This window comes from Fukomys damarensis, unplaced genomic scaffold (assembly GCF_012274545.1).
Source record: "Fukomys damarensis isolate Sample0158 unplaced genomic scaffold, DMR_v1.0_HiC HiC_scaffold_4, whole genome shotgun sequence".
NCBI classification, from domain to species: domain Eukaryota; kingdom Metazoa; phylum Chordata; class Mammalia; order Rodentia; family Bathyergidae; genus Fukomys; species Fukomys damarensis.
In genome coordinates this window covers 24,339,388-24,348,947 of record NW_022900916.1, presented here as the reverse complement: position 1 = coordinate 24,348,947, position 9,560 = coordinate 24,339,388, and the positions used below count along the sequence as shown (strand labels likewise).

The 9,560-nt window shown below is 38.2% G+C and overlaps 1 long non-coding RNA gene across 1 annotated transcript; it reads left to right on the top strand.

The window, feature by feature from the left end:
* Positions 1 to 1,639: 1,639 nt before the first annotated feature.
* On the top strand, positions 1,640 to 8,395 carry LOC104874131. Its single transcript, XR_783666.2, has 3 exons — positions 1,640 to 1,718; positions 6,465 to 6,577; positions 8,316 to 8,395. It is a non-coding gene; the product is annotated as an uncharacterized LOC104874131 (long non-coding RNA).
* Positions 8,396 to 9,560: the final 1,165 nt, after the last annotated feature.

Genomic DNA, 9,560 nt, shown 5'->3' with positions numbered 1-9,560 from the left:
AGATTAAGGGCAATAAATTTATCCTCAGAGTGGCAACTCATCAGGACTTTTGCTCACTTTTTCTTTCCAATTTAAAATTTCCCAAAGTGCTCAGTCTTTGGATCCACGCTCCATCTTGTTTTCCATCCGCTCCGCAAATTCTTACCAAGCAGCTGCAGCCGGCTGACTCAGTGGGACGGCCCACCAGCAACCAGGAAGTCAGCCAGAAAGGCGGCCCAAGATGCAGGAGGAGGGGGAATGACAACTTGAGTAAATGCCTTTCATTCCAGAGAAGAGTGCTTTTTAAAAGCTGTTTAACATTTAAAGTTCTATTATTGTTTTTGGCAGCATGTTGAGTCCATGTCTCTTTTTTTGGCTACTTTTCTAGTACTTTATGTATCTGGAAGTAAAATTTGCCATCAATCTCAGTAACACGGGAAAAATTTTCAGTACGATTATATGAGCCATTTAAATGTTATTTAACTGTTATATTGTATTCTCATCAAATAAACATAAGTTAAAATGACTATATAAAATGACCTAGAATATGTTTGTATGTCATAGACACAGAAAATGCCTTAAGCACTGATCACTGAAGAATTAGTTGCATAATTTTTTAAAATCCAAAAACAATTACCCAGTGACCCCAATTTAATTACTCAGTGCACAAAACAGATGAGTAAATAAGTCCCTGGGTGGTCTCTTCCATCACAAGGTCAGTGTTAGGGCCTGATATTTTTATTTGAGTCAATTTTTTATCATGGGAAATTTCAAACACATACAAAAGTAGGGTTGGAGGTGTAGTCCAGAGGCAGAGCATGTGCTCAGCATTTCTGAGGTCCTGGGTTCAACCCCCAATACCCCCCCAAAAAAAGTAGAGAGACTATGTACCCATCATCCAGCTTCAGTAATTATCCATTTATTGCTAATGCGGGATGATGATGTTCAACTTGTATCCACTGAAAAGGCTGCTATCTGGAACTGTAGGAAAATAGGTAGTTCACAAGTTTAACTCAACTTTCGCTTTAAGACATTAGGCAAGAAGTAAGGTTAAATTAAAAAATATTTGTTATTTACTATGAGCCCATAATGGTCACGCATATATTGTGGTCAAGATGGAGCAGCCATGAAAACACTGGAATGGAACTGAGTTTCCATTTTCCCTTCCATATACAATCTCCTTACAACCCACCCTTTTCTACACCTTGAGATGCTGATCTAGTCTACATCAAAAGTCCTCGTGAGGGTTTGGATCTAAAATGTCTCCCCAAATTCTCACGTGTGTGAAAGGCGAGGGCATCAGGGGAGGGCAGTGCTCCTCAGTGGGCTCATCCGTTGCTGAGTTCATAGCTGAATGTGCCCTGAGGTGGTGGGGCCTGGTTGGAGGTGCGTCTCTGGGGGTGTGACAAGAAGGGGCATTCTTGTCCCAGGATCTCCCCTTTTCTCTCTCTCTCTCTCTCTGCTTCCTGGCTGTCACAGGTTGAGTATCTGTCCTGCCACCGTGCTCCTCTGCCATTCTGTTTTTGCCTTGGAGCCAGTCAATCATGGACTGACAGTGCCAGCCAAAACAGACTCCTCTTCCTTTAAATTGCGAGTGTCAGATATGTTGGCCCAGTGACTGGAAAGTGGCTAAGACAGCCTTCCTCTCCTCTAGGTTCCACTGGGTTGAACTAAGCGGTGTCAGGAAGAAGAACAGCAACAGGAAGTTGCAGTTGCAGAGTGGCAAGCTCAGCAAAAAGGTATGTACAGACTCATGAGTGATGTGAAGCTCTGCTGCAGAGCCCTGATTCTCCAGCTAAATTTAGTGAATTCAAAACTCCAACATCATACTAAATGAGGAAGAGGTAAAAGCATGTTCTCTAAAATCAGAAGCAAGACAAAGATGTTCACTCTCAACACTCTTATTCAATATAGTACTAGAAACTTTAGCCAGAGTGATCATCCAAGAGAAAGAAATAAAGGGATGCAAATAGGAAAGGAGGAAGTCAAATTATCCCTCTTAGCAGATGATATGATTGTATACCTAGAAAAGGCTGAAGGATCCACCAGAAGTCTCCCAGGACTGATAAACATATTCAGTGATGTATCAAGATAAAAAAAAAAAAAAAAAAAAAAAACATAAAAAATTTGGATTTTGCTTACTTCGCTATATGTCAAAAATGAACTTGCTAAGAAAGAAATCAGTAAAATAGGACCAGGGATTTAGCTCAGTGGTGCTGCCATCTGTCTCTGCCTTATAAGCACAAGGTCCTAAATTCGATCCCCCTTACCAAAAATAAATAAATAAATAAATCAGTAAAACAACTCAATTCACAATAGCCTCAAAAAAAATTTTAAAAAACAGAAATAAACCCAACCAAGGAGATAAAAGACCTCTACAATGAAAATTAAAAAGATCGAAGAAAACATTAGAAGATGGAAAGTTCACTTATATTCATTGATGGGCAGAATTAATATTGTTAAAATGGCTATTTGACCAAAAGCAATCTATATATTCAGCATAATTCCCATCAAAATGCTAATGTCATTCTTTACAGGGCTAAAAGCTGAAGTCTTAAAATGCATATGGAAACCCAAAAGATCCCAAAGCAATTCTGAGCACAAAGAGGAATTCTGCAGGCATCACAATACCTGATTTAAAATATACAATAGAGCCACCATAACAACATGGCATTGGCATAAAAACAGACACATACACTAAAGGAATAGAATAGAGGATGCAGAAACAAACCCACACAACTACAACCATCTAATTCTTGACAAAGGTGACAAAAATATGTGTTGGAGACAAAACCATCTCAACAAATGGTGCTGGGAAACTAACTATCCATATGTAGATGATTGAAACTAGATCCCTATCTCAGCTTGTACAAAATGCAACTCAAAGTTGATAAAAGACCTAATTAGAAGACCTGAAACTTTGAAATTACTAGAGGAAAATACTTCACAAAGCCGACATAAGCAATGGCATTCTGAATAGGACTCAATAGCTCAGGAGATGATAGTAAAAATTGACAAGTGGGATTGCACTAAATCAAAAGTCTTCTGCATGGCAAAGGAAACAGCCAACAAAGTGAAAAAGCCTACAGAATGGGAGAAAAAAATCCTTGTCAGCTACTTTTCAGACAGAAGATTAATATCTAGAATATATAAAATACTCCAAAAAACAACAACAACAACAACAACAACAACAACAACAAAAAAAACAGCCAGGCATGGTGGCACACTCCTGTAATCCCAGCACTCAGGAGGCTGAGGCAGGAGAATTGCTGTGAGTTCGAGACCAGCCTGGGCTACATAGTGAGTTCCAGTTCAGTCTCAATTACATAGTGAGACCCTGTCTCAAAAAACAAAAAACAACAACAACAAAAAACTAAACAACAACAAAAAACCACCAAGAGAACAAGTAATCCAACAAATAAATGAGCAAAAGAACTAAGCAGGCACTTCTCAAAGGAAGAATAAATGGCCAATAATTACATGAAAAAATGCTCATCATCTTTAGCTATCGGGAAAATGCAAATCAAAACAACATTGACATTCCATTTCTCCCCAGCCATAATCACCATCATCAAAAATAGAAAAAAAAAATCAAATGCTGACAAGGACGGAGAGAAAAGGGAACCCTTCTACACTGCTGGTAGGAATGTAAATTAGTACATGCACTAGGGAAGTTAGTACAGAGGTTCTTCAAAAAGCTAAAATTGGAACTACCATATGACCCAGCTATTCCATTCCCTGATATTCACCTGAAGGAATCAGAGTCAGCATACCATCACACCCATATTATTACAGCCTCACTATTCGTGACAGCCCAGTTATGGAATCATCCTTAGTGCTCACCAGTGAGAAAATGTGTAAAGAAAATGAGGTTCATGTATACAGTGGAATATTATTCAGGCATAAAAAATGAACTCATATCATTTGCAGAAAAATGGATGGAGCCGAAGAGTGTCACGTTAAGTAAAATAAGCCTCAAAAGTGTTTTCTCTCATGTATGGATTTGGAGGTGGGGAAACAACGTGAGAGCAGAAAGGAGACTATGAAAGAAGAGGAAGAGGATGGTGAGAAGGTAAAGGAGAATAAGAGGAGGAGAATTCCTCTGCTGGCTGCCTTCCCAAGAGCATTAAAAGAATCATACCACAGAAATATATGCTCATCCATGTTTATAACAGCACAGTTTGTAATAGATAAAATTTGGAAACAGCCCAATTGGCCATCAACTGGAGACTGGATAAAGAGGAGGTGGGTTTTTTTTTTTTTTTTACTATAAAATGGAGTACTATTCAGCCATACAGAATGAGAAACTGGCGATATTTATAGCTAATTGGATGCACATCGAGACCGAGCTCTTAAGTGAAATTAATAAGTCATGCATGTGTAATTACTGAATAGTTTCTCTGGTGTGAAAAACTAAAAGTCTAAATAAGGATCAAAAATGTATACTCGCTATTGTGTAATAGGAAGAAAAGGTCTAGAGGAAGTGGGAGAGGGTAGGGGAAAGGTAAAGAGGGAAAAGAAAAAAATACGTGAAAAGGAAAAACATGGAAAGAATATCTTTGTAAATAGGGAAGGGTGGAGGGGGTGAAGGGAGGGCTGGGGAATGGAAAAAATAAGAACTAAGATGAGTCATGTGAAGTACAAGATCCCAATGATGAATGTAATTATACTGTCTACCTAAAATGTGCCAATAAACTTTCATCAAAGTCTGTGATGTGCATGCATGAAATTTTCACAACAAAATCCACCATTCAGTATACTTAAAAAATACCAACAGAAACAGCATTAGGATGCTCGATATCACTAATCATTAGGAAATGCAAACCAAAACTACAAGAAAATACCATTTCATACCCACTATGATGGTTATTATTGAAAACAGAAAGTAGCAAGTGTGGTGAGAATGTGGAGGTATTGGAACCCTTGTGTATACAGCCTCTGGGCAAAATAATATGGCAGGCAGTTCTTCAGAGGACTAAGCATAAAATTACCATATGATTCAGGACCAAAAATACCACCAAAAATTGAAAGTATGAACTCCAACGGATAATTGTGTATCAATATTCATAGCAGCACCCTTCACAATAGCCTGAGAGGAATAATCCGAAAGCCCACGGACAGATGAATAAACAAAATATGTAATATTCTGTACTTATAGTGAACTATTATTCAGTAGTAAAAAGGAATGAAATTCTGACACATGCTACACTATAAATGAACCTTATGCACATTATTCTAAATGAAATACATCAGGCACAAAAGGACAAATATTGTATACCATTTCATGGTAGCCAAAATCATAGAGACATAAAGTAGGTTATGTATTTCTAGGGCCTGAGAGGAAGGCAAATGGAAAATTATCAACTAACAGGTACAGAGTTTCAGTTTGGAAAGATGAAGAATTCTGATGGATAGTGGTAGGAGTGGTTACACAACTATGTAAATGTACTAAATGTCACTGAACTGTACACCCACAGATGGTTAAAATGGTAATTTTTGTTACGTGTACTTTACCATATTTTTAAAATATTAAATGTGGATTTTGCACCTTCACCCACAAGCAAAGCCATGAAAATTTGTTTGGAGGAGTGGGGTACACCAGTAATGTCCTCAGTTAAAATCTGCTTCCTGCTTCCCCCTAGCCCACCCCAGTTCATAAGAACTAACTTCTAACTTCTTACCCCCAAAAAAACTATTCTGTTTTTCTTTTCTTTTTAACTTTTATGTATATAGGTATGAACTACCAGGAGAAAGGCAAGAGCCAGGAAGCTGGCAATTAGGAGACCTTCCCTGCAGGGAGCAAGGGACCAAAAGAGGGAGGCAGAGAGGGAGGGCAGCTGCCAAGGAGGACAAGAGAAGGCAGGGGAGGCAACAGAAGTGACACTGTCAGCCCAGCCCAGGTCTTTACAGGGTGGGCAGTGTACATGGTCTCCGTCATGGAGACCTCTGCAGCGCAGCTACAGATAATGTATATATAGACCTGAGCATTAAGGTTGACCATAAAACCCATCAGCCCATGTACAAAGAATACTATATACTATCTCTTGAACTATAATTAGTTCCCAAGGGGGTGGTCTTGCTTTGTTTTGTTTGTTTGTTTGTTTGTTTGAGATAGGGTCTCACTATTAATTCAGGCCTTGAACTCACTAAGTAGCACAGGCTGGCTTTGAACTCATGGCAATCTTCCTGCCTTCACCTCCAAGTGCTGGGATTACAGGAGGAGTATGGTCTTAAGGACGATATTTTAATGAAGCATATACCAATTAATACGCCATAACAGCACAGTTATTTTCTCTGTGTACATGGAATGATCATAAATTTCATCTAACAGCAAGTCTAATTCTGGAATAATGACAAAAGGACTAGATCTGAATTAGAAAACCTGATTGAATTCTTGTATCTGCAGAAAACTAATATGCAAATATGCATTTTTATCATGATTACAAATCTCTTATGCATCGTTCTCATTTACTCTTTATTGCAAGGAGCTTTGCTCACTGTGGCCATGGTTCACTGGAGCTGAGGAGATGACTTATCTTGAAGAGTAGTCACTACTCTGATATTGAACCAGAGCTGCCTTCTTCAACACCAGAAAACTGTGAGTTCCATCACAGCTGCCAAAGGCAGAGATCCCCGGGTTTCCAGAAGACATGATCAAAATGATCTAGTTCCCTGAGTTGTTCTAGAGTAGCAATGAAAATAAGTTCTTGGGCTGGGGATTTAGCTTAGCGGTTCGGTGGCCTGCCTTGCAAGCGCAAGGACCCGAGTTCAATCCCGGGTACCAAAAAAAAAAAAGTAAATTCTTATGTCAATACACAGGTCCAACACACTATTCTTTCTTGCTTATATATCTTGGTTACCTTGACAGTTTTATCATTTTATATCACAGTCATCTCAGTTTGTGGGTTTTTATAGAACCCTGGAGGAGGGTGGAATCGATGGCTTTAAACCCATCTTACAGATTATTAAATTGAGATACAGAGAGACCCCAACTTGTCAAAGTTCGGACAGTCAATTTCCCAGTGATGAATTTAGTCTAAATTTCAAGATTCCTTATGGCCATGCTGCTGATTTTCCACAGAGACAAACTCAAAATTAGAAATATAGTCTTCACTAACTCAATTATTTTCTGCAAATTGGGGAAAAGCCATTATCATTAATAGAACTTTAGAATCAAAATGTTCAGATGTGCAGATCAAAATATTATTGCTTTTGCTTCTATATTCCTTTGCCAGCCAGCATCCCTATGAGTCAGTTACATTTAAAAGGAAGATCTAACCCTCCTGAAATGTAAACCTGCTCAAGTGATTGATATCTGTTAGGGGCTACTTTCCTCATCACTGAGACGCAATACCTGACTTGAAGGAAAAGAGGTTTGTTTGGCTCCAGAACTTTCAGTCCATATTAAGTGGGCTGAAACACAGCAACAGCATGGTGGACTGGCTGAGCAGGGCAAAACTGCTCATCTCAAGGCAGCGAGAAACAGAGACAAGGGAGGGGTCAGAGAGGGAGAGATGCACCATGCCAGGCCACACCCTCAGTGACCCATCTCTTCCTACCTAGCCCACCTCCTAACAGCAAGCCAGATAGGTCGTCTCCATGACTCAGTCCCCTTCCAGTGCCATCTATGAGCACATGAGGCCTTTGGGGGACATTCTCAACCCAAACCATAACAGGGCCCATGACATCTCTTTACACAGTTGATTGCAAATGCCTCTTTGTTCCCATTTCCCATACACAAATCTCTAATGCTGAACCCTATCTTCTAACTTTATTCAATCAACAAATATTTATCGAGTTGTAATGTGCAAAACATTGCTCTGCTCTCTTGGTGTATGCTGGTGGACATATCTTTCCTCTAGTAACTTACATTCTAGCAACTTTGAAGGTAATTTACAATTAGTGTGGCATTCAATATGTTGCTTTCTAAGCAAAGGGATAGGGGACTCCGTTAAGTATTTTGGTACAGTGCTAGTTTCTAACCACAGCCTCTCAAAGGCCTTATCTGCTGGCAAATAATCTTGATAAAGAATATTAAAAGGAAGCAGTCCTATAAACTCAACATGTGCTTTGACTTGTCCTAACATTTGGATCCTACTTCAGATGAGACAACTGAGGGCCTCATCGAAGGCCCCAGAGAGTAGCTAGTTCTTCAGAAAATTACTTTTCCATGATCGAGTAAAGCGTTAAAGTTAAGTTAGAGTTGAATACTAGAGAAATAGTTCCTTAATAGTAGTCCATTCTGAAGAAAGCTTTCTCTTTCAAACTGTTCCAAGCATTATACTCGATATTTATTGCTTACAAATTTCTGACACATATTTCATTTTTATACGCAGAACTCAGTAAATGGTAAAGAAACACAGCGTCTTGGAAGAAATCAGGCAGAATGAGTGGGAAAAGGAAAGGAAGTGATGACAGACAAGTGAGTGGCTTATATCCAAAGAAGCATCAAAGTACACAAAAACAGAAATGTTTCTTTGCCTCTCATGTTGCCTCCTAATCTAGGCCAACCCTTTTGAAACTAATGTAGTGATAAGAGTTTTATTTTGTCTCATTTTTGTGGGGGTCGGTATTGAACCTAGGGCCTTGCACATTCCAGACAAATTAGTCTTGAAACTTTTAAGAGACTATTTGTAATTCAAGGAAATCAAAACTCTGGAAGTGAGCAGTGTGGCTTGTTTTCCTTTAGAACATGTGTTAAAGTGTAGATAGAAATGAATTCAGGAAGTACATCTTGAAAAACAATATGAAAATGTTGAGCTCTCATGAAAGTTCCAACTAAGTAAGTTAGGGCTTTATTTTCTTCACTGAAATAGTTATATTAAGATAATTACAGATTCTATGTATTTTTTTATTTTAAAAAATTCAGCATATTCTAAGAATAGATAGTTTACAGAGGAAAATACTATTGGGTATGTCTCTGAAACCATCATCTAAGTTCTAAAACATTTGCTGTTCCATAGGCCTAGCTATCGTCAGAAATTGTACTTCTCTTGTTTTTTTTTAGAAAAAGCAAAATGATATTTCACATTTTGTGACTTTTGAATATAGGAGAGAAGATGACAAATCATTCATGTTTAGGAGCTATGCATAAAATTTGGAATGTGTGTTGGAGACAGAGGCAGCAAATAGAAAGATTTCTTAGAACAAGTGCTACACGGAAAGATCTTAGCTGAAGTGCTTCAAAAGTGCTTGATTCTGCCATGGGATTGAAGCTGCCCCTTGCTCAAGGCTTTTTGGATTTTTATTTTTAAAAGATTCTTAATTAGGATTAATAAAATGACCTAGGTGAAAAAAATCTTCTTTCTTATAACTGTTTATTCTAAAGATATTTTAATATATTTTCTGCTTTCTGCATTATTAAAGGCTTTTCCTTTCATGGAACATCTTGCTTTAATCCTGATGGGCACTTCCATTTAATTAGTGTGCAATCTCTTTAGCTAAAAGCTAGAAGAATCACTTTTCCTAGATTAAATTTTAGAAGTTTTCTTTTTTTTCAAACACAGCCACGGAGGTAGAACCTCATGTCTAACACACACAAATTTATGGATTTTTTTTTTTTTTTTTTTTTTTTTTTTTTT